This window comes from Lytechinus pictus, chromosome 18 (assembly GCF_037042905.1).
Source record: "Lytechinus pictus isolate F3 Inbred chromosome 18, Lp3.0, whole genome shotgun sequence".
NCBI lineage: Eukaryota > Metazoa > Echinodermata > Echinoidea > Temnopleuroida > Toxopneustidae > Lytechinus > Lytechinus pictus.
In genome coordinates, this window is record NC_087262.1 from 5,057,031 (window position 1) to 5,082,287 (window position 25,257).

The 25,257-nt window shown below is 36.5% G+C and overlaps 1 non-coding gene across 1 annotated transcript; it reads left to right on the plus strand.

Moving 5' to 3' along the window:
* Nucleotides 1-15,421: 15,421 nt before the first annotated feature.
* TRNAY-GUA (transfer RNA tyrosine (anticodon GUA)) lies at nt 15,422-15,507 on the plus strand. Its single transcript is given in 2 exon segments — nt 15,422-15,458; nt 15,472-15,507. It is a non-coding gene; the product is annotated as a tRNA-Tyr (tRNA).
* The last annotated feature ends 9,750 nt before the right edge of the window (nt 15,508-25,257 follow it).

A 25,257-nucleotide genomic window follows, 5' to 3' on the forward strand; every position in this document is an offset into this window, starting at 1 on the left:
TTGCCAAAGTATTGCAAGCGCTGGCTGTTCCTGTCGACATTTTTTGTTTGCAATGGCTGTGTCCTAATTTGAAATTCATCAATTTAAAATGTGGTTTTTTCAGAATCATATAACAGTAACACTTGTTCCGAAGGAAAGGGACGCCATCGGAACATTAACAGAGTGAACATAGAATAGAAAAGGGGTATTTATCAAAAGTAAATAACGGCATTTAATTATAGGTTAAAAGGGATGAATTTCATTACCAAAAGAAGTAGCGAAAGAGGCAAATCATATTTTGAAAGGGATTATGTGATTGAAGGATGCACTTGCAAAAGGAATCAGAACGCTGAATTAAGAAACTGGGCGCTCATCGGACACGAAAAGAATGGTTTGTAAGGATAACTTATCTGATATGAAGAACAGACACCTATGAAAATGCAAGGGGCACTCAACCATGGGCGTCAATCCAAACTTGAGCATGAGGGGGACACAATAGCAACATGCAAGCATGTCACTTTTATAGGTATACTTTCCAGATCCATTACATTTTCGTCATACTCCACCGCTACGTGTACCGTATGTCACATGGGCGGATCCAGCCTTCGCCAATAGGGGGGGGGGGGGGGGCCGGATTTTTTTTTCACCCACATTTTCCCTGATCGGCCGCTCGAAGTTAATTTTTGTTTGTTTCTTTGAAGGGGTAATATATTTATATATATAATATCATAAGCCTTATTGAAAAAGTGCGAGCTTTTTGTTTATTTTATGTATTTTGTTTTAAAATTCAAACATTTTGGCAATGTTTATGATCCTAACGAGATGTGTATCTAACTAAATAATTGCTGCGAGCGCGAAGCGCGAGCAGAAATTTGTAATATACGTTTTCATCTGATAAAAAAGGATCTGTTACCGGCAGCTGTTTGCCGTGAAGACGATACATATTTCAACCATCAAATAATGCGAAGCGCGAGCTGAAAATTTTGACATTTTTACCGGAAGAATGAAAAAGGTTAAGTATATAGCTAAATAATTAATGCGAGCGCGAAGCGCGAGCTGAAAAATTCGAGATTCAAACCTAAAAATTGGACACTCTATTCATATTTTGTAAATCATGAAAATGATGAGTAATTGGAAATCGTCTTCCTACATAAATAATGCGAGCGCAGAGCGCGAGCACAAATTGGTTTATTTATTTTTGATATACGCTTTGATCTGATCTGTTAACGGCTGCGTGTTAGCCATGATGACGTTACATATTTTAACTACCAAATAATGCGAGCGCGAGCTGGAAATTTGACATTTCTACCTCAAGAATTGTAATTCTAAGCACTTTTTGTAATCGTGAAAAGGATAAGTATATAACTAAACAATTGATGCGAGCGGGAAGCGCGAGCGGAAAAATTCTGGACACTCTATTCATGATTTGTAAATCATGAAAATGAGTAAATGGAAATTTTCCTACATTAATAATGCGAGCGCAAAGCGCGAGCAGACAATTTTTTATTTTGTGATCTGAAACTGGATAATGATTTAAATAGAGAACAAGCTGCGTATCTGAATAAACGCGTGTTTCAGATTTCGACCTAGAACATGTAGAATTAGGGTAATTTCAATACATTTCTTATCATGAAAATCAATAAAGCGAGCGCAAAGCGCGAGCAAAAAATTTATGATATTCCGCTCTGAAAAGGGTCAATTTAAGCTCTGTTTTTCAAGCACTTTGTGGGAAAATTGTGAGGTGGATATGGATCACAGTTAAAAAGAGCTGATAAGTTTCATTATTATTACTTTGAGTTTTGACATATAGCGGACCGGGACATTATGTCATCATATGAAAATGATGACTATCTTCCTATTTCTCTTCCTAAGCATGAGAGCGCGAAATCTCTTAATATTATGGCCTGAAAACTGGACATTTAAAACATTTTTGTAATTATGAATAAGATGCATGAGTTGATATATTTCAACAATCAATGCGAGCGGAAATCGCGAACCGAAATTTCTGATAAACTGCATGTGATCAAATGGGGATTTTAAGTAGTTTGTTTTAGAATTAATATTGAGATAAACATAACTCACCAATCAAAGTGCGAGCATGCAGCGCTAGCTGATACGTTTTCACAATCTGACCTGAATAGGGATATTTTGATAACTTTATGGAATACAGGAAAATAATAGGTACCTGACAAATCAAATTTTGCGAGCGCGCAGCGCAAGCAGAAAATGTTAATATTCAGACCATAAAACAAACATTTTTACAGAACACTTTTTAAAAATCAAATTTGCAAATCAAACAAAATAATGAAAGTTAAATTTTCGAGCTGAAATATGTTTTGTATATTGACTTCAAGATTTGATATTTAAGCTCCATATTGAGCAAGATATGTAAATCACCTAAAAGGCGATGCGAGCGCGAAGCGCGAGCAAAAATTTTATCCCGGCATGAAAGATTTTTTATTATTACTTTCCAAGTCTTCCCCTTATCTTATTCACTCGTCTTCCTCCTTTTATGTTTCCCTTTCTTTTTTTCTCCTCTCTTTTCCCTTCTTTTTCTCTTTTTTTCTTTCTTTCCCTTTTTTTTCCTTCTTTTTTTGCTCCGCCAATAGGGGGGGGGGGGCCGGGCCCCCTGGATCCGCCTATATGCTGTCATGCCGTGCATACCCGCATGAATAATGACTGGATCTTCTTCTTTGTGAACCCCTTTCACACTTATTCGGAATCAGCAGGAATCAAGCAGAAGCTGGAACGAAGAAAATATTCAAAAAATCTAGAAATTTTTGGGAGGAACTTATGAATTCACCAAACTGGAGTTGAAATTCAGTAAATTGACCAGGTGAATTATCATACACTAGTCAAAATGAACTGCAATGGAGTCAGATTGATAATTCGTGCTACATTCTCGGACATTCTAGCCGCATTCTAAATATTCTGACTGCATTCTGAGTGCATTCGAAATATTTTTGTCATTTCTTTTGGCCGTCCCGAAGGAGTTGGTCATGTTCAAAACATTCGAGGGGTATTATCGAACGGTGTTCGAAGCAGATTTAAATGACCAACTGGTGGTCGAACAATAGTCCTTTCATTGCTTGATTCGGAATAAGTGTGATGGGGGCTTTAGTAAGGATACATTATCAGTCATTTCCATGACATGGTCACACACATGCAGAATGCCTCAGAATGATGCAATACTGTACTGTGATATCATTCTCATCAGATATGTTTGAATATAAAGTGTCAGAAATACTTTAATACCACAGTACAGTATTCAGGTAGGGCCTTACAGAGCTACCAAGTAGTACCAATTTCCAGCAATTAGTACTGAAAAATGAGAAGAATACTGATGGTTTTTATGCCAAATACTGATTTCTGAAGTTTCAGTTTTATGTGTTGTCCTATGGTATTTCTTTGAAATTAATAGTTTCCTCACCAAAATACTGACTTTCCGCATTTAACATACTTGTTGTTCAGGTTAGCAGCTGTGGCATTTGCGTACAGGAACGGCTCATAGACGTTACATACTCAATTTGCAAATCAAACAAAATAATGAAAGTTAAATTTTCGAGCTGAAATATGTTTTGTATATTGACTTCAAGATTTGATATTTAAGCTCCATATTGAGCAAGATATGTAAATCACCTAAAAGGCGATGCGAGCGCGAAGTGCGAGCAAAAATTTTATATCCCGGCATGAAAGATTTTTTATTATTACTTTCCAAGTCTTCCCCTTATCTTATTCACTCGTCTTCCTCCTTTTATGTTTCCCTTTCTTTTTTTCTCCTCTCTTTTCCCTTCTTTTTCTCTTTTTTTCTTTCTTTCCCTTTTTTTTCCTTCTTTTTTTGCTCCGCCAATAGGGGGGGGGGGGGCCGGGCCCCCTGGATCCGCCTATATGCTGTCATGCCGTGCATACCCGCATGAAAAAAACCCACCTCGCACGTGCGGGTCTCCATGCGGGTGCTCGCGTGTACCCTGGCGTCGTACGTACAGGAACGGCTCATAGACGGCTAGCTGCGCTGCTTTTGAATGCGAATTTACCCACCGTTAATTGCATCGAAAAGTTACATGACAGTTGTTTTTTTTTCTTTATATTTTTTAAGGGGCATCAACTCTCATTTCCTTGAGAAGGTATGCACATATTCCCCCCCCCAGATGGTCACACTTCTTTTGTGACAAAAACAGGGGGGACATTTGATATTGTGTCCCCCCCTGAAAAAAATCATGGGGGGACACGTCCCCCCCCCGTCCCCCACCGATTGACGCCCATGAACATAAAACGGGTCCTTGTCAGGTGAAAGGGGAGCAGAACACGTTCGTGAGGGGGCACCGATGACGAGAAAGGGCACCTATAAAAAGGCAAAGGGGCACTTGCTAACGGCATGAAATTGATCAAAATTTGTGTAGTGAAGAGATATAGCATTTTGAGTTTGATTCAGATCTATCGTAACTCCTTGCCGGGACTCCTTGTAAGAGTTCCTACGGGATTTACCGTAAAAGAGATCATGTTTCGGTCCCGGGGGGGGGGGGGCACTTACATTGACGAGTGGATACCATGCGCGACCAAAAAAACACGTAAAAAGGATGTCTTATTCAAGATTGGGCACGTTACGTACGTAACGTGATAAGGGTGTCAAAAACACAAAAATAATGGGAAAAGGGTATCTATTTCGCTAGGAAAGTTATGTGTTTAGGGTCAAATTTGCGGGGATGATGAAACAAAATTAAAATGTTTTATAAAGGATGTCCTCTTTGCCCCAACACTACGTGTTTAGAGTCCGATTTGCGCGAGGTGTGGAAGGTGGGGCCGTGCACCAAATGGTGTGTAAAGGTAAAACCGACGACCGACGGACCCGTGAGATAACAAATATCGCTGTACTTGTTTAGGGGTTCATTTCAGGGAATACTTGCCAATAGTGTTGTTTTGTTTTCAATACTTGTTTAGGGTAGGGTTTCAGACGCTAATACTTGTTAAGGGGTGCATTTTCAGAATATGGAAAATACGTGTTTAGGGTGCTTTTCTAGACCCCATGGTCGCGCATGGTATCCACTCGTCAATGGAAGTGGCCCCCCCCCCCCACCCCGGGTTTCGGTTTCTGTTTTAGGCTAAAACAGAAACCGAAACATGATCTCTTTGCACTATTCTATATCAAAAAATGCGCGCGCACACCTTTCGCCACCATCAAAACTTTATGTTTGGCAAGACTTGGTATGTAAGAACTAAACTATAACTAGGCTTCCAAGAAACTCGAGAAATCATTTTATCTGCTGTAGTATGGCTTAAAGAAATGTTGCTAAGAAAGTCATTATTTTGTTAATGATGTCCTAACGAGTTCTAATAACAATCATTTCCACCAACTATTAGCTGACATACGACCTGTATATGTGATAACTACAACCTGGTCTGATGTAGGCCTAATGCATAAAACCCGTTCAGCCCGGTTCAAACAGAAGTTTATACAAATGAGTGCTATTGTTAGGTCTACTGCGCCAATAAATGTGTCATCAATGACAGTCATATATTGAATCTCTCTCTAACTTTGGATGAAATATAGCAAGAGAAATTATGGTTTCTTCGTTGCTTTTCTCCACGATGGTGGCGGTGTTGGTTTCACGTGCTGATCTAGCTCCAGTTTCTCTCCTAATTCCAAACGAAACACCGATTGGCAAGGTAACACGAGATTCATTTGTTAGTTTCTTCATACGTTTTACATGTATTTATACTCTTTTGCAGAAATATGTTTATTTTTTCTTTCGGAAATTTCGAGGTCCATCTGATCTTTTTTTTTCTAGCTATATACTATTGAAAAAAAAGTGTAGAATTTAGTAAAAGGGACGTCGATCCATGTTTAGGATTGTGGGGGGGGGGGGGCAAAAGTTAAAACTTGTCCAAAATGTTCAGCGTGCTAAATTATAATACAAAATTAACAATTTTGTACGTTTCATGGTATATTCATGCCAAAGTAAATGGATGTATTGTGGGTTCCATTGTTATGTTTGCATTGTATATTATACACTTTTCGAGTAGCCAAACGGTGTTGTTTGGGGAGGGAGTAAATCTTCCCAATGTTTCCATGGGGGCCTCGCCCCTGCCCCCTCGCCTCAGGATCGATGCCCCTGTAAGACCCGGCTCACACTATGCGATTCGTTGCGATCCGAATTTCAAAGAAATTGTGATACCATTTCATATGGACATTCAGTTCAGAATAGTGGTACTATCGAAATTCAGTCCAGTTCGAGCTTCCCTGAATGAATAAAAGCCAATTCAATTCCAAATCGTAATGACGTCATCATAGGCTGCGACTTGAAGCCGATTTTGACTTTACTCCGACCACAGGGCTTGCCGCAAAGTAAAAATATGATTTCATTATTCCTAGCATCATGCTAATCTTTATATAAAATAATTTTACTTCTTGGGACTTTTATATTTAATGCAAAATGCGATTTCTTGAAAAAAAAATCGCGTCGCATCGGATCGCATAGTGTGAGCCGAGCTTTTATGCGCCTGCAGTACTCGCAATCAATACATGAAAAAGCTTTATATAATACAAATAGAACACCTTTCATTTCACTTCATATTCTGGACATTTACATTTCCTTTTTTTCTGTAGGGCCTAACCGTTAGGCCCTACTGAAAAAAAAGAAAATGTAAATATTAATTTTGTTTGACTTGAGCTTGGATTGCTAATGCAACAATGACATAAATACATATTATTTCATTAAGAGATACAAAGTACAGAAAAAAAGACGTTGAGATTATAAAGTGGGTACTAAGATCAAAATGGATGTCCAAATAGTTTTCTTCATAGAATGAATGCATGATACATAGGATCCATGACATTTGCTCCGGCGACAATTGCTCACACTAACGGAATTAACAACTTCAACCCTGGATTTAACACTATACAATAGCTAGCTTAAGGACGTTCCACAGTTAAAGTGAAATCCATGTCATTTTCACCAAACTGTGCACATAGATACTTTAGAACCTTAATATTCGAAATATGCAAAAATTAACATAGGTCCATGTGCTTGATTTTTTGCTATAGAGCTTCGAAGTTCATCCAAATTGATGTTTTTAAGAATTGCGCATTCAAAAGAATTTGGCATTTTTAGACCGCCCAAGATTACTACAATGAGTTTAAACCTCTATTACTCAGTCAAAATACATGAAAAAGTCATCAAATTTCGCAAGAGAGTTAATACTTGTATCGTTAGAATGGAGAATCTATTTATAGTGCTATTTGTTTGCAATTTTAAGTTTAACAGCACTGTCAGTTATTAAAAATGGCGTAAAAGATAACAAAATCCCAATCTAAAAAATGTAAAATTTCAGTAACAAACTACAAACGTACAATAAATGCTGCACTTTATTAAAAATCCATGTCATTTTCACCAAAATTTGCCGAGTTGTAGAGGAAGGTATACCTAAGAGGTACAAACATTAAAAAATAGGGGTTCATGTGCTTGTTTTTAAACTATCAGCATTTTTATTAGAGCAAATGTGCTTTTTAAAACACCAAAAATGCGCCGAATGCTTAGTATCTATGTGAATAAAAAATCAAAACCACTCTACCATTTATTCAAACTCGGGGTAATATTCGTGATTCTTGGTAGCACTGCAGAGTAAAGTATTTTGAAATTGTAGAGAATATTTTTTTGAATGGTCCATGGAATAATTCAATTTTTTTTCTTCATGAAATAACGCATCGGATCTGCAGTTAAAGTGCAGAAGATGAAAAAAATCAGCTCATACCCGCAGCTAATTAATCACCTGTTCATCCATTGTGACGTCAGCGCGCAGAGTGTAAACTATGCGCAGATCATAATGCGCACAAACATAACTGTGGAACGTCCTTAACCTAGACCTAACATGAAACCCTACTGCAACTCTATCCCTGTAACTCTATATCTTACTAGACAAAATAAAGCTGGGAGATTGTCACCGGAACAAATGTTGCAGGAGCAAATGTTGTGTCACCTGTAAATTCATGCCGTACCAAGAGTCATTCAAATGCAATAACAAAGATTTGGGAATCGCTTCTAGTATTATGTTGTCTAACCCAATCTTGTTTAGTTCAAGTTTATTGATTTTGCTCTTTTGGCCATAATTTATGATTGGGTGTCAATTATTCATAATGAATTTCATTTTTTTTAAACATTTTAATCCGCGTTTATTGTTTGATATGATTTGATCCAAATATAGGCCTGAAGTTTATTTTCGGCTTGTTCATTTTACCTCATCTTTTCCCCCGTTTGTTTTCTTTCTATACACTCATATGTCTTTATTTCATTCTTCCTTTTTTTTTAATTAATTTTATTTTGTCATGATCTTCTCTGGGGGTCTTTCGAAGGATGATGATGGCAAAAGGAATGACAATGAGGCATTCAGGGAAAAATACAAAGATATCCTCCAATACGTCACTACTACTGATTCAAAATTCGTCGAAGAAGGCATAATAGATGAAATCGGAGAAATTATTACTAAAAACTTAACTCCAGTGGCGGTAAGGCTTCATTCTTCACGATTTGCTTAGTTTTTATACCGCACATGATTTTTTTATTTTTTTATTTCTAATTAATTGAATAGTATTTTCTTCGTTCAAGTTATGATAATTTGGTTCATAAATAATCACTGACTGTTTTGTCATTTATTGACAGACTTCTAAATGTATTCTGCTTTATAAATGTATTAATAAAGTTTGTCAGTTTTAATCTGGGGTTGTCCATTTTTTCAAGCAATCTGATTATAATGACAATATTTCTCTTGCAACTAAAATTGTAAATGTTAAAATTATTTGGTAGTAGATCATATTTGTTTAGAATTGTTTAGAATGACATTTTATTTAGTCAATTTTTTCTCTTTGATCCATGCCAAAAACAGTAACCAATGTACGAATGTTATGAATGCAGAAGAAAACAATATATAAAATCAAATCAGGAATAACAACAATCAAATGGCCAATTTTATGGTTAATAGATTAGTGATTTACTTATTTGCATATACCAGAAAAGTGGTGTATTTTGAAGTCTATGTATGTGTATCTCTCCCACACCAGTCTTTAATTTTCTTTCATGTCAAATTCGAAATAATTTTATTGTGGAAAAAGAAATATAAACGAATTTATTAAATTAAGAAAGGAAGGGCAATAAATGGAAAGTTTCACACAAACAAAAATAGCCCTACAAATTACAATAGTGTACATAACACATGTATAAAACATTTTATTCTTTAAAAAAGTGCATAAATCCAATAATTTGAAGAAAATTACACATTGTGGACATGTCTACAGATATTGCCGAAGGTTTGATAAAAATCCATCAACGAATAAAAAAGTAATTAGAATTCTGATTATTTGATTTGTGACGTCATGGAAGAACAGAGTAATTATGTCAATGACTCTGAAATGGGAAATCCTTTCGATTATTTTATCTATTCAACATATTTGCAATTTATTTTGTTTATTTCAATTGATGCCATCTATGTTATTCATTTATGTTATATATATTCATGTATTGTGTTTTTTAATAATCTGAAAATAAATAAACAAACAAACAAACACGTCATATGCGAGCAGCTTTCCTACATATCGTATGGTAAAAAATCAATTAAATGTCATTTTCTCAGAAAATTAATTATAGTTTTTACCATACCTCTAGTTTATCAATAGATAAATCCTTTGACACCCGTTCCTAAATATAAAACAAAAATAAGTCATCACGAATCATTAAATAATTGAAATTTATGCATTTTATATTACATAACTTAGGCGGCAGCTGCTCGTTTATGACGTCACAAATCCAATAACTTTCTTAATCTTTAATTGATTTTTCTCAAACCTTTACCAATATTTTTCATGATATTTTTTTGCTACTTTTACAACAAACTTTGTTTTTCAGGGTGAACTTCCCTTTAAAATAGGCAAATTTGACTGTGTGAAGAGAACATCACACTGTGTACCCATCTACAGTGTTAGTTTTAACGGTGAATTCAGATATTTAGTGGGCTTTGTTAGAATGTGATCCACACTGTTAAAACACATTTAACAGTGTGAGGAGAATGTCACACTATAGTACTGTGTACACCTCTACATCCTGAGTCTTCATAGTGTGTTCACGTACATAGTCGACTTTGTGAAGATACGTATAGTTCACACTGTTCAATTTGTCATTTTTCACAGTGTGAAGAGAAATTTACACTGTGAACATCATAAAGTGTGTGTTCGCAGTATGTCCCCAGATTTAATGGACTGTGTTAACATGTGGTTCACACTGTGGAAAAACAACAGCATGGACACCTCTACAGTGAGTGTGAGTGACCTTCCTATACTGTGAGTGTTCACAATGTGTTCACATAGTCGACTATGTTGAAATGTGATTCTTTAATTGTTAAAATGCTCAAATTTAACAGTCTGAAGAGAAATCTGCGATGTGGAAATTTCTACATTCAAGTGTTTACAGTGTGTTCAACATGTTCAAATAGTGGACTATGTGAAAATAATTGGTTCACACTAGCTGTTTGACTGTTCAAATTTAATAGTGTGATGAGAACTCCACATCACTGTGAACACATTTATATTGTGATCGAGTGTTCACACTGTGTTCTACACTGCAAACACACTGTGGCATATACTGTGGTACACCATGCATGTTCTTCCCACAGGGATATCTTTCTCCCCTTTACTTTTTCAGGAGCCAGTGGATGAGATACCTACTCCCGGTACCTTCCAAGCTGATATGATGTTTGTTCCTGAACAGTGGGCAGAGCTTTTCAACATACAATTTACGAAGTCTAATCGTGACGTCACTTATGACGTAGGTCTGTCGGCGAGAATAAAGAAAAGGTCGGCCGTCGTTTCATATCATGAGCATTACTGGCCGCTTGGTATAATCCCGGTTCGTTTTAGCCTTGATAACAGTAAGGAGACATACTTTTCTTTTCAGGGGAATAATCAATGGCCACATACCGTTTATCCGGTGGCGTAAAGATTGAGGGGGGTTGGTGGTGCTCTCACCCCCCCAAAAAAAAATTCACGACCAAGAAAAAAAGAGAATAGGAAAGAAATGGAAAGAAAGAAGGGTGAAATGTGACATTATTTTCTGAATATTATGTCAAACTCTATCACCAAATCGGATTTTTGTAATGAAAATGTTTATATTTTTGCTCGCTGGCTTCGATCGCTCCCAAATTGTTATCAATTTTACGTGATACGCCACATATAGCCCCCTCAAAATTTTCGGCTCATACGCCATTTCGTATATCGAACAAGGTTTAATTAAGTTTCGTGCTTGATATGCAAGCGGACTTTTCTTCTTTTGTTTGAACATTGAATATTATAGACATTTTTCCTTTCTATCTCTGCGGTTACAAATATTTTGTTATAAAGCTTATACGTCGCCTATGCATGAATATCTTCATTGAATATTTCGTCTAAGTTAAAAAAAAAGAGATGCGACATGGCAATACTACTCAGAAATCATAGTTTTTCTGATATACTTTTGAGTCAAATAGATTTATATGATTAGATTTACTCAAAATTAAAACCGAACCACACAGTCAAAGCCTACAAAGTTCTACAGATAAATTATTGTTCCAAAAAATCCCAATTCCTCAAAAATGCCCCAAACTATGGAATAGCTTGCTAGTATTGACATATTTAGAAACTCTGTATCTCTGATTATCTTCAAATTGAAATTGGAAACCTATATCTCTGTACTTAGGAAATTACTAAGTACATGTCGATAGAGCTGTGATTAATCGCAGCTGAATATATTTAAATAAAAGCTGCGCTATACAATTGAATTCAGGTTTATTATTATTATTATTGTTGTTGTTGTTGATGATGTTATTATTTCAATACAAGTTCACAATCATTCCGTACAGTTTTTCTACGACGTATTCACAAATTCCCATGATCCCGTGTGGAGCCGTGATATGTGCAAACGCCGGGATATGTGTAAACAACGGTATATGTGCAAAATTTCGCCGGGATTTGTGCAAACAACGGAATTTGTGCAAACGCCATGCCGGGAAATGTGCAAATCTGTCAAAATTTATCAACGGCATCTGTTCAAACGTGACGACGGGATATGTGCAAATGAACAATTTTCACGGGAAAAGTGCAAACCTCCGGGATATGTGCAAATTACTGTTTTTATCCGTATTAAGGATATTTCTCATGAAATGTTTCATAACATTACTGTTAAAATGAGAAACATGCCTGCATAAGGGAGAAGCTACAGCTTGTGTCATCGGCAATGAAACGCTTTTCAGAGAGGCAGTGGGGGGGGGGGGGCACCAGGCTTAGTGGACATTTGCTCTGGCGACAATTGCCCCGATGGAAATTCTAAACATTAAGCGAAACATAAAAGCTAACCTCCAAAACTAAATACACCCTAATCGTAATCATGACATTATTCTGAACCAAAAACTCTATCACAATCCTAACACTAATCTTATGCCTTCTGAGATATTAATTGTCGCAATTTTCGCAGGAGTATATGTCGTGTCACCTTAAAGGGACATTTAGTACTGTTTCGAACACTGCATGGGGCAATTATTAAATGGGGTGGGAGAGGCAAGCATGATTTCCACTGATACACACATTGAACTTGATCTGTTGATTTCATTTCCAGATTTCATCAGAAGTTGTCGAATTTCTTTAGAATTTAATTATAAACCCAAAATGTCTTGATTACTATGCCATTGAACTATATACCCACAAATGCGATGCACTTTACTCTCTAAATGAAATATTTTTAGGTTGCAATTCATACACCTCGATTTTACAACGAATGTTCCATATGATATGAATGCAGGGGCTGCGATCCGGGGGGGGGGGCAGGGGGTTCACAGTGCCCCCACTTTTTGAAGCACTAAACAGTTTTCCCTTTTAACCCAAGAACTTTGCCCCTTTCATCTTAGAAGGACCTGTTTTATGTGTTAAAGTGTGCCCCTTTACCTTTTTATAAATACAAGTGCCCATTCTCGTATCAGATAAGTTTCCATTCCTTAAAACCGCTCTTTTCATGCCCTGTCATTGCCCGTTTTCCTTATTTCGCGTTCTTATCCCTTCTAAAAGTGCATATTTAAATAATAAAAATCCTTTTAAAATGTTCCTCTCGCCCCTTTAACCCTATCTAGGCCGGGGGGGGGGGGGCCTCGGAGGCCCCCCTCCCCCTCAACGAGTCGCGCGATATTTTCGTCGCGCAAATTTTTTTGACCGCGGTGCTCGCTGACTTTTTACTTTCAAGTCTTCCGCACCTTTTGAGACCAATTTTGCGTCACCCGGGTACACGGTTCCGAAGTTACGCAATGTTACGTAAATGCATGTCAGACCAAAAATTGCTCAAAAACGTGATTTCGTGTACAAAGTCAATGTAAATTGTGTTTTCAACCAAAAATCATAAATGTATGATTATTTTTAGTTTTGCACGCCTAAATGTATGTATTTTATGCTGTTTATGATCTTAGAAGAGTCCCCAACGAATTTCATCGAAAAAAAACAATGAAAAACAAAAGGTCCAAAAAACAAAGAAATACATAGAAGAAATTGCAAAAAAACAATATCATAGATAAGAAATTGATCTGATATCACAATTTTTTCATGTACACTTGCTAAGAACATCACAAAGGGTTTCTATGCCAAAAATTAGAACATTTGGAGCTTTATTTACGGAGTTAGAGGAAAAAGTATGATTTTGCATACTAATTACGCATAAATTAGCATAATTACGTAATAACGATTTGCATGAAATAAATTACTATACAATTTTGTAGATTATATCCCAGACAACATGCGTGCCAATTTTCGGTGCGATCGCGCGGTCGACGGAGGCCCCCTCCCATATGAATTCCAAAAATACCCCGACCTAGATAGGGTTAAGTTGCCCCTTTTCAGAGTGAAATTCTTCTTCTGTAGTGTGTACATTTTCACCTTTGATCAAGTGCCCCATTTGAATATTCTGATAAATGCCCCTTCTCTTCTGGTTTGTTCAAATGTCCAATTTGCTAGGTATATGTATTTGCAATTAGCGTCCTTTCTTTTATGCAGGGGCATCTGAGCAGAGGGAGAGGGGGGGCACTTGCCCCCTTAAGAAATGGACCTCGTTCCATGGACCCCAAAAGTTTTAAATGCCAAGAAAAATAAAAGAAGAAAAGGAAAGTGGTGAAATATGATAGTGTTCTCTATGTCAAAATCTATCACAAATGTTTTTTTTTTTTCATTAAAAGTTTCAAAATTTTGCTCGCTCGCTCGCAGCTTTAAAGAATTTTTGCCCCACACGCCATGTTTGCCCCACTCAATCATTTTGCTAATTACCCTACTAGGGTACATTATGCTATTTTGTTTTTAAAAAAGTTTTTTTGTTTCAAGTGCCCTTTTCAAAAGAGGAAGTGCCCTTTTTCGCTGTGCCCTCCCATCCCCTATCAATTTTGCTCTGCCGACCCATGCTGGTAGTCTCCTTTTCCAGACCCAATGCGACCTTACCCTAAAAGATGAAGGTTATTAGTCTACTTTTTAATACTCAGTCTTGGCCATATATTCTTCCAAACAACAGGATTAACGCTATACCTGGACTAGCTAAGCCTAGTCTTTACTCAAAACCCGGTGGTTAAAAAGAGAAATAAACTTTACAATTTAAACCTCACCATCTTCTAAACCATTGGCATGTCATCAAGCATATGGATATAGAGTTATTATTTTCTCCAGACCCAGTCATTTGAAAAAAAAAATCAAGAATCTTCGAAACTTCAATCCCGTCATCTTCAATACTAAGAACCTGTAATGTAGCACATGGGTATACAGCGTAATTATACAGTGGGTGTACAGTGTAGTTTTTTTAATAAATGGATATGGAGTAAAGGCTATGCTATAGGTACCCGTGCTTTGTTATACTTATAGACTATTAGTTTGGGAGATGATGGGGTCTTACTATTTAAGTTTTTTTAATCACCAGGTTTGGAGTAAAGACTACACTCTATATCCATTTATTCCCACAGATATGAGACGGTGGCGTCGTCAAATTGAAGATCTCCTAATTTTTTTAATAACAGCGTCTGGGGTAAAGACTGTGCTCTTATATCCATGCTTTCTTACAGGGTCTTATTTTTGAAGATTATAACATAATTTTTTTAAACGGGTCTGGAGTAAAGACTTCGATATGTACCCTTGCTTTATAACGGAGTCTTAGTCTTGGGTCTTAATTCTGAAGATTTTTTAATCAAAGGTCTGGAGAAAAGACAACGCTTTATATCCATCTTTTTCACAGGAATGAGACTGTGGGGTCTTGAAAATTTGTTTAAATAAACGGGTCTGGAGAATTGAGAATACGTTATATACACGTTCTTTATAACAGAGTCTTAGTAGTGAAAGATGGCGGGGCTTAAATAGTTTTGAATTTGTTTAATCACCCGGTCTGGAGCAAAAACTACACTTTAAACCCAGTAACCACCGATAGCTCAGTTGGTAGAGCGGAGGACTGTAGATGATTGATGATTAACCTTATGTCGCTGGTTCGAATCCGGCTCGGTGGATGTGTTTTTTTTGGCGCAAATATTCACTACTGAATGACACGCGCCGTATAAGCTAAAACAACAACAACAACAACAACTTATTCGATAGGAATTATACGGTGAGGTATTTTTTTTTTGTTATTGATACAACAAGGTCTAGGGTAAAGACTACATTCTATATTCATTTCTACAAGGTCTTAATTTGGTAGACGGTGAGGTGTTGCAGTTTTTTTTTATTATTTTTGAATGGCTATGCTCCTTATGTATGCTTTAGTACAGAATCTTAGTTCAGAAGGATCTTCAAATGATTAAATGACCGGGTCTGGAGCATTAAAAGACTACACTCTACATCCATGTTATTCCAAACGATAGTGGGTCTTCAATTTAAGGTTGGTGCCCCCCCCCCCCTCCCCCCGCCGCCTCTCTGAAAAGCGTTTCATTGCCGATGTCATTGTAGCTTCTCCCTTATGCAGGCATGTTTCTCATTTTTTACAGTAATTTTATGACTGAAACATTTCATGAGAAATAGCCTTTATATGGATAAATGCAGTGATTTGCACATATCCTGGAGGTTTGCACTTTTCCCGTGAAAATTGTTCATTTGCACATATCCCGTCGTCACGTTTGCACAGATGCCGTTGATGAATTTTGACAGATTTGCACATTTCCCGGCGTGGCGTTTGCACAAATTCCGTTGTTTGTACAAATCCCGGCGAAATTTTGCACATATACCGTTGTTTGCACATATCCCGGCGTTTGCACATATCACGGCTCCACATCCCGCAATAAGTACATGTAGGGGGAAACCAAATATGATAGTTTCATCATGCAATTAACCCCGGACCGCTAGCGCGACCGGGACCCCGAATTCATTTGATATTTACAACTTACTTGTAATTTGTTAATAAATGGTTTTATTCCTTTTTTATCTGCCATGTTGCAGGTGCGGATAAAGATGCAGCTATCTATGCCATGAGACACTATAGTGAAAATACTTGTCTTCAATTTATGTATTACACTAAGGAGGTGGGAGAGGCTTTAGGACACGATACGTACCTGGATTTTGTCAGTGGGCTACAGGGATGCTGGTCTTTTGTTGGGCGTGTAGTCCCCACGAAACAAACTCTCTCTGTTGGCGAAGGATGCGGACAGGTAAGTTGTTTTTTAACCGTTAAAATGAAACACGCACACACACCAAGGGGGGGGGGGCAGTCAAATATATTGCTGTACACACGCGTGACCAAGAAATTTCCAAACACCCCCTAAACGAGTTTTTCTCTGTGTGCAAAATAACCCCCTAAACAAGTTTTTCGCGGGCTTTATTTACACATTTTGGCCCCTAAACAAGATGTCGCCAAATTATGACCTCGGAGGAAAAAGCTTGGAAAAAAATCATACCCTAAACACGATTGGCTAATCTTAAAAAAAGACTTTGGGGGAAAAAACATACCCTAAATAAGTTTGACCCCGCGATTGACCATTGACCAGTCTTTCAAAACCACCCTTTTTCTTGAAAATCGGTGTTTTTGATACCCTTAACGAGTCCACGCGCGGACTGCGTCCAAAACTGAAAAACACCCCTTTAAACGCGTTTTTTTTGGTCACGCGTGTGTACAGCAATATAATTGACTGGTCCCCCCGGGACACGCACCCTATACAAACCTATGCACCCACACATACACATAATTGGTCCTACATCCAGACGTACACACCCCAACACTCTAAATTCCTTAGATTGAAATAGATTGCGATCAGGGACCAATCCAAACTTGAATTGAATTCAGTTTTCAATCTAATGGATTTAGAATTCAGTCTTATTCGATTGAAACTTTCGATCCAATGTCGGATCGGTCCCTGACCATATTCTATTCGATTGACTCCAGTCAACGAACGCAGACACGCGTATAAATTCATTTACTGATCGCTCTTGTATAATGGGTACAGCGTTCTATACAAAGTTCAAAATCAGAGTGAATTAGCATAAAAGTATATAATACCAGATAAAAGAAATCTAATTTCAATCTAAGTTCAAATTATTCTGAAAATAAACAATTGAAAATCCATTTATGGTCAGGGTAAACCGTTCCCTTTTAAAATCTTGTCTTGATAAAACTAGCACAATTTTGTATTTTGGTTTACAGAATCCTGTTTAGTGATTTGAGAAAGAAAATGAAGATAATCGTTCGGTGGTAATGTACTAAGAAATGTTTTTGGCTAGATAATAAACATGATCAAATTCGTAGGGCGGGGGCTAATGACAAGATCTTTGATCCATGATCATGTCATCTGATCATCTATTCTAAAAGATGTCGTCATGACGAGATCCAGGATATCCCCGGTTTATTGCTTTTAATCGATTTCGAAAAGGCTTTCGATTCGATTTCTCACAGCTTCATTATAAAAGTTTTTAAATACTTTAATTTTGGCCCATCGATTATACAATGGTTTAATGTCTTCTACGAAAATATTCAATCTTGTATTGTGGTAAATGGACACCTCACTCCGAGATTTAGAATCGAAAGAGGTTGTCGCCAGGGGGACCCATTATCTCCCTATATTTTCCTCTTGTGTGCAGAGATTCTTGGAATTTTATTTAGAAATACAAGGTGTATTAATGGAATAAGGATATCTGAACAAAATTTGAAATTGATTCAGTATGCGGATGATACTTTACTCACGTTAAACGGTACCGCTTCGGAATTGAATATCGCATTAAATATTTTAGATGAATATGCTGCAATATCTGGATTAAAAATAAATATTCATAAGACACAGCGATTTGGATAGGGCTAAATAAAAACAAAAAAGACAAGATACTTATTGATCGTAATTTAACATGGGTATTTGATGAATTCTTTAGATATCTAGGTGTTGATTTTTGTACGGATTTGCAGAAGATGGTACAATATAATTACAACGAAAAAATTATAGAAATAAAGAGTCAAATGACATCATGGTTAAAAAGATATCTAACTGTGTTAGGAAGAGTAACTGTGGTTAAATCCTTGTTGGTTTCTAAGCTTAATTACCTCATTATGTCTCTTCCGAATCCTAGTGACGAAGTTTTGAAGGATTTAAATTCATTATTTTACAAATTCATATGGGAGGAAAAACCGGACAAAGTTTGTAGGATTCAAATGTCCCAAACATATTTAAACGGTGGGGTTAAAATGATAGACATATATTCACACTGTCAATCATTAAAGATTTCTTGGATTAGGAGAATTGTAAACGGATCAATTGATAGTTACATTCTAAGCTTTCTTACGTTATCCTTGCCAAGACTACAAGATGTTCTTTTGTATATGACATATATGGGTAGTCACTACTTTCGAGAATTATCAAAACAGACCTATAACTCTTTCTGGAGTGAAATGTTTTTTGCTTATAGTAATTTCTTAACTATCTATTATAATAATCATGTCAATATACCTTCACATCCTTTATGGAATAATAACATAAAAATAGGCAATTTGCCAATATATATGAAGAAATGGAGTGAAAGGGGTATACGTTTTATTAATGATATTTTGGATGAAGGAGGGCATTTTTTATCTTTCAAAGATTTTCAGGATCTTTATGTCCAGTCAAATTTCTTTTTTATCATTCACTGTGTGCTGCTATCAAGGAAGCCTACAAAAGGTCCACTTTCAATAGAATCCCCCAACCATTAATTCCAGATGTGCTATCATTTATTACTAAACATAAAAAAGGATGCTCGCATATTTATTCCATTCTATTGAAACGACGAAAAACAGAAAACAAAAGCTTTCTTAAATGGAAGTGCATATTTGATCTGAACGATAAAAGGTGGGAATCCTATTGCTCATTGGGTTTTCAGTGTACCATTGATGTAACATTGCGTTGGTTTCAATATAAGGTTGTGCAACGTATATTATTTACAAATGATTTGCTTTTCAAATTGAAATTAGTTTCAGTAAACAAATGCACCTTCTGCCGAAAAGAAATCGAAACGGTTTTGCATCTATACTCGGAGTGCAGGCATGTTAATCACATTTGGAAAGAGTTAGAGGTTTGGATTAGGACCAAAACCAGTGAGACTCTACACTTTTCAGATGAAAATAAAATATTCGGATTTAATGGAAAAAACAATTGTGCACTTAATTGTATTTTTATTATAGTAAGAAAAACTGTATATGATTGTAAAATAAACAATACAATTCCTCTTTTCAGTATCATTAAATCCTCAATAATCAATTATTATCAAAATGAGAAATACATTGCCCAACTTAATTTCAAACAACGCAGATTTGACAAAAGATGGTTTCGGTTGAAAAATCTTTTTACTGTTTGACTTCAACATGTAAAATTATTTTGTTATACTTGTCAGTTCATTGTTTATATCAGTGATTGTATTATTCATTGTGCTCTGTACCTATTGATTTTTGATTGCCAATAAAATCCCTGTGGAGGGGAAAAAGATTTAAAAAAAAAAAAGTTGATTTTGAATCTTTACAGTGAAACACGCGCACACACCCTCAAATCACTCACACACACACACACACACACCCACCCACCCTACACAAACTTTAACACGTACACATCGGTCCTATATACCCAGACGTACTCTCTAAATTCCTTACATTGAAATAATTTGCGATCAGGGACCAATCCAAAGTTGGATTGAAGTTTTCAATTTAATGGATTTAGAATTCAGTCTTATTCGATTGAAACTTTCGATCCGATGTCGGATCGGTCCCTGACCATATATTCTATTCGATTGACTTCAATCAACGAACGCAGACACGCGTAAAAATTCATTTACTGATCGCTCTTGTATAATGGGTACAGCGTTTTATACAAAGTTCAAAATCAGAGTGAATTAGCATAAAAGTAAATAATACCAGATAAAAGAAATCTAATTTCAATCTAAGTTCAAATTATTCTGAAAATAAACAATTGAAAATCCATTTATGGTCAGGGTAAACCGTTCCCTTTTAAAATCTTGTCTTGATAAAACTAGCACAATTTTGTGTTTTGGTTTACAGAATCCTGTTAAGTGATTTGAGAAAGAAAATGAAGATAATCGTTCGGGGGTAATGTACTAAGAAATGTTTTTGGCTAGATATTAAACATGATCAAATTCGTAGGGCGGGGGCTAATGGGAGCCGAACTCCGAAATCGAAATATACATACGCTATTAGAAACATTAATTAGAAACAATAATTATCGACCATTTCTATGGAAGCTTAAAAGTGCCACCAAGATGTTGAGATAATTATCTTGGGAAGTCGACATCTTGCAAGCGAAAAGACCAGATGACGAGATCCCGGATCTCATCATGTCCACATCTTTTAGAAGAGATATCAGATGACAAGATCTTTAATCCATGATCATGTCATCTGATCATCTCTTCTAAAAGATGTCGACATGATGAGATCCGGGATCTTGTCATCTGATCATCTATTCTAAAAGATGTCGTCATGACGAGATCCAGGATCTTGTCATCTGATCATCTCTTCTAAAAGATGTCGACATGATGAGATCCAAGATCTCGTCATCTGATCTTTTGCTATCAAGATGTCGACTTCCCAAGATAATTATCTCAACATCTCGGTGGCACTTTTAAGCTTCCATACATTTCAGTATCTATTTCAATGTTTTTCTTCTTTCTCTCCCTCGTCTCTTGTTTTCCCCCCACTCTCCATTTTGATGAGATCCAAGATCTCGTCATCTGATCTTTTGCTTTCAAGATGTCGACTTCCCAAGATAATTATCTCAACATCTCGGTGGCACTTTTAAGCTTCCATACATTTCAGAATAAGAATCTTAAATCTATTTCAATGTTTTTCTTCTTTCTCTCCCTCGTCTCTTGTCTCCCCCCCCCCTCTCTCCATTTTCGTCTCTCCATCCAGGTCGGAACGTTGGTGCACGAGATCGGTCACGCCATCGGGTTACATCACGAACAATCACGTCCTGATCGAGATTTCTTCGTCGAGATTGAGTATGAACACATTGGTGCTGAAGACAGGCTTAACTTTTATAGATATCCGAGCGGTGTAATAGAAACTGCCAATATCCCATACGATGAAGCGTCCATCATGCACTATGGGACATTCGTAAGTTAAAGGACAAGTCCACCCCAACGAAAAGTTGATTTGAATAAAAAGAGAAAAATCCAACTAGCATAACACTGAAAATTTCATCAAAATCGGATGTAAAATAAGAAAGTTATGACATTTTAAAGTTTCACTTAATTTCACAAAACAGTTATATGCACATCCTGGCTGGTATGCAAATGAGGAGACTATGACGTTATCCACTCACTATTTCTTTTGTATTTTATTACATGAAGTATGAAATATTCTAACTTTCTCCTCATTGTTAAGTGATACAACTTTAATTCCTCCCTGAACATGTGGCATTAATATTGTTTAATACTATATGTTTCAGTCAAGTTGGTCCTATTTGTCAAATCGATAAAAAATGAAATATTGTACAATTCAAACAATAAAAAACTAAAGAAATAGTGAGTGATGGACATCATCGACTGACTCACCTAGTTGTGCATATCACTGTTTTGTGGAAAATAAGCGAAACTTTAAAATGTCATAACTTTTTTATTTTACATCCGATTTTGATGAAATTTTCAGCACTATGCTAATATGATTTTTTTCTATTTATTAAAGTCAGCATTTTCCTGGGGTGGACTTGACCTTTAAATGTTAATCATTCGACGAAAACAATAATGAATAGAACACTATAAAACCCCACCCTCAGCCTGAAAAAGTAGAAACATAGCAATTGAAATTACAATTTGGATATCAAGTTTTGGTTGGTAATGTGAGATACGAAATGTGTGTATAATATGTGACTGCGCTGTTTCTAAGCCCTAAAACATGATCGTTCTTTGTTCCCGCCTCTCTATCTGTCTCTCTTCCTCTCTGTCTTTACATCTCAAACACGCGCACACACACCCCTACACAAGTTAGGTTATTTTTTCCTTACATACACACCCACACCCTTATACCCACCCTCACCGTCACACACCAGTCCTCACACTCGCACACATCCTCTTCTATATCTCTCTCCCTCACACAAACACACACACACACACCCACCCCAGCTCACCCACGGTTATTATTTCATTACACGCACGCCTTTATACACACCCTCACACACCACTCCTTACACTTGCACACATCCATTCTCCCTCTCTCTCCTTTTCTCCCTCACACTCACACATCCACACACAAACACACCCCACACACCCTCACACACACTCCAAAACCCACATCTTCCAACAACAAATTATTTATGGGGCATCTAGGTGCGCCAAAACTTTAAAGGGGAATGAAACCTTTGGAATAAGTAGGCTTGTGTCGAAACAGAAAAATCAGAAAAACATATCAACGAAAGTTTGAGAAAATCGGACAAACAATGACAAAGTTATGAGCATTTGAATATTGCAATCACTATAATGATATGGAGATCCTCCTATTGGCAATGCGACAAGGATGTGTGATGTCATACGTGAACAACTTTCTCTTTGATGGACTATAAAATACCCCCAAAATGTCTCTTTTTGCTTTTTCTTATGGTGATACAAACTCTTTATCCATGATGTACATCTGTATTACATGCCCTCCTATAGAAAGAATACATGATCTACTGATAGATGTGGTAAAAGAGGCAATTTGAATGAAATATATACTAATGTAATGGGGAGAGTTGTTCACAAGTGACATCACACATCTTTGTCGCATTGCCAATATGAGGATCTCCATAGCATTAGTGATCGCAATATTCAAATGCTCATAACCTTCTCATTATTTGTCCAATTTTTCTGAAACTTTCGTTGATCTGTTTCTTTGATTTTTCTGTTTTCACACAAGCTACCTTGTTCTAAAGGTTTCATTCTCCTTTAAATAGGTATCGCACTTAGGAATCAAAAGATAAGGCACGTGACATTTATGAATTCAGATTGAGAGGGTTGACTACAAACGTCCGATTGAGTATTATATTAAAGCGTAGATGACGATAGGGCAATATTCTGTGGGCGTTATTTCAGTCAGTATTCTAGCGCTAGCTGATTTAATATTACAAATAAGAATTTCAACACATGGTTCGCACATTCGATATACTTCTACTTCCCCATCCATACTAAGTTTTCATAGACCGGGGATCCGACCCTTGATCAAGTCCAAAATCAAACGCCATCTCCACTGATTAGGTGAAAATCACGTTGTGTTTCATTTCTTGGAGTTAAGTGCGATTGAAACTCTTTTGGAAACAGGCCATTGAACTTGAAACATATGTCTGGCAGCTTCTCTTAAAGACATATGATTTTCATTTTTTTTAACACACTGTACAGGCTTTCTCCAAGGACGGTCTGCCGACGATTGTAACTAAAAACCCATTTAAGCAGGGACTTATCGGCCAACGTGGAGGACTGTCCGATTCTGACGTCAAAATGATCAACCTCATGTACAACTGCTAGGATAAGCCAGTTCGTCTAGTTCCATTCTTCGCACGATCAGAAGATTTTGCGCATGATCAGAAGAAGGTCATTGATACTCAAGTGACATGGTGGTTTAAAATTCAATGAGATAAGCACCTACTTTGATGTCTTGATTATTCATATTTTCTTTTGAATTGTGTATTTCATTTACATCTACAAAAACAACAATGCGTCCATGAACGACTGGTATTTCACAGTTTGCCAAGTACATCGTACAACATGCTACAATGTGCATTCAAAGTAGAAATGCAACAAATAGTGTTCATTAATGTGCTATTCTAGTCACCAGGGCCACGTCTTACAAAGAGTTGCGATTGATCCGATCAATCGCAACTATGGACGGCCAGCAATGTCAACTTGTATCATGCATGCTTGTTCAAAATATTTTCTAGCTATGATGTAAATTCATGCATTAATTGTTTTCTTAAAAATTCACTGTGCTTCTTTGTTTACAAAGAATATTGTGCAAATTTCCTGTAAAATAAATTATGACACTGATCGATGGTTTACCATAGAGTTACGAGTGATCTAATCAATCGTAACTTTTGTAAGACGGGCCCCTGGTCTATTCAATTTATTCATCCTGCTATGTAAGGCATGCTAACGTAATTAATATCTTTCAGTTTCAGTTTTATTTTTTCTCATTTCCAACAAAACAGTATACAAAATCCATCATAAATACATTCATAACAATTGAAATGTATAAAGAAACATGTAACACAATATATATATTTATCTAAATTATACATTTGAAACTTAATATGGATCATTAAATATTTGTGGCTGAAAATAACATGTTGGAAATGGAGAGGTCCACTGTGAAGCTGTGCTTGTAAATCGTGGACCCCTCAAAACAAATTATTCATTAATATTAAATTACATTATTAAAATAATTATAGTGGCCAAAAGAGGGGAAGAAAAATGTGAAATAAACAATAACATGATGCATGAAATGAGTAATTTACGAAGAATAACCACAAGGAGAGACGATGAGAAGAACATATCTGCATGTGGACTAAAATAAGAGAATGTTTCACAGGTGATGTATAACGAGTATGAAGTAGACGCGCAAAAGAAACGGATCAAAGTGTATGCCTGGTTGAGCAATGGTGACGAGTTCTTCGATATCAACAATAATAACAATGATAGTGATAATAGAGATAATAATAATGTTGATGATATTGATAATCACAATAATAATAGTAATCATGATACTTATAACAAAAATAATCATGATAATAGTGATAATCAATAAAAGAAGGGACAATCTACGTACAACAGGGAGAGCT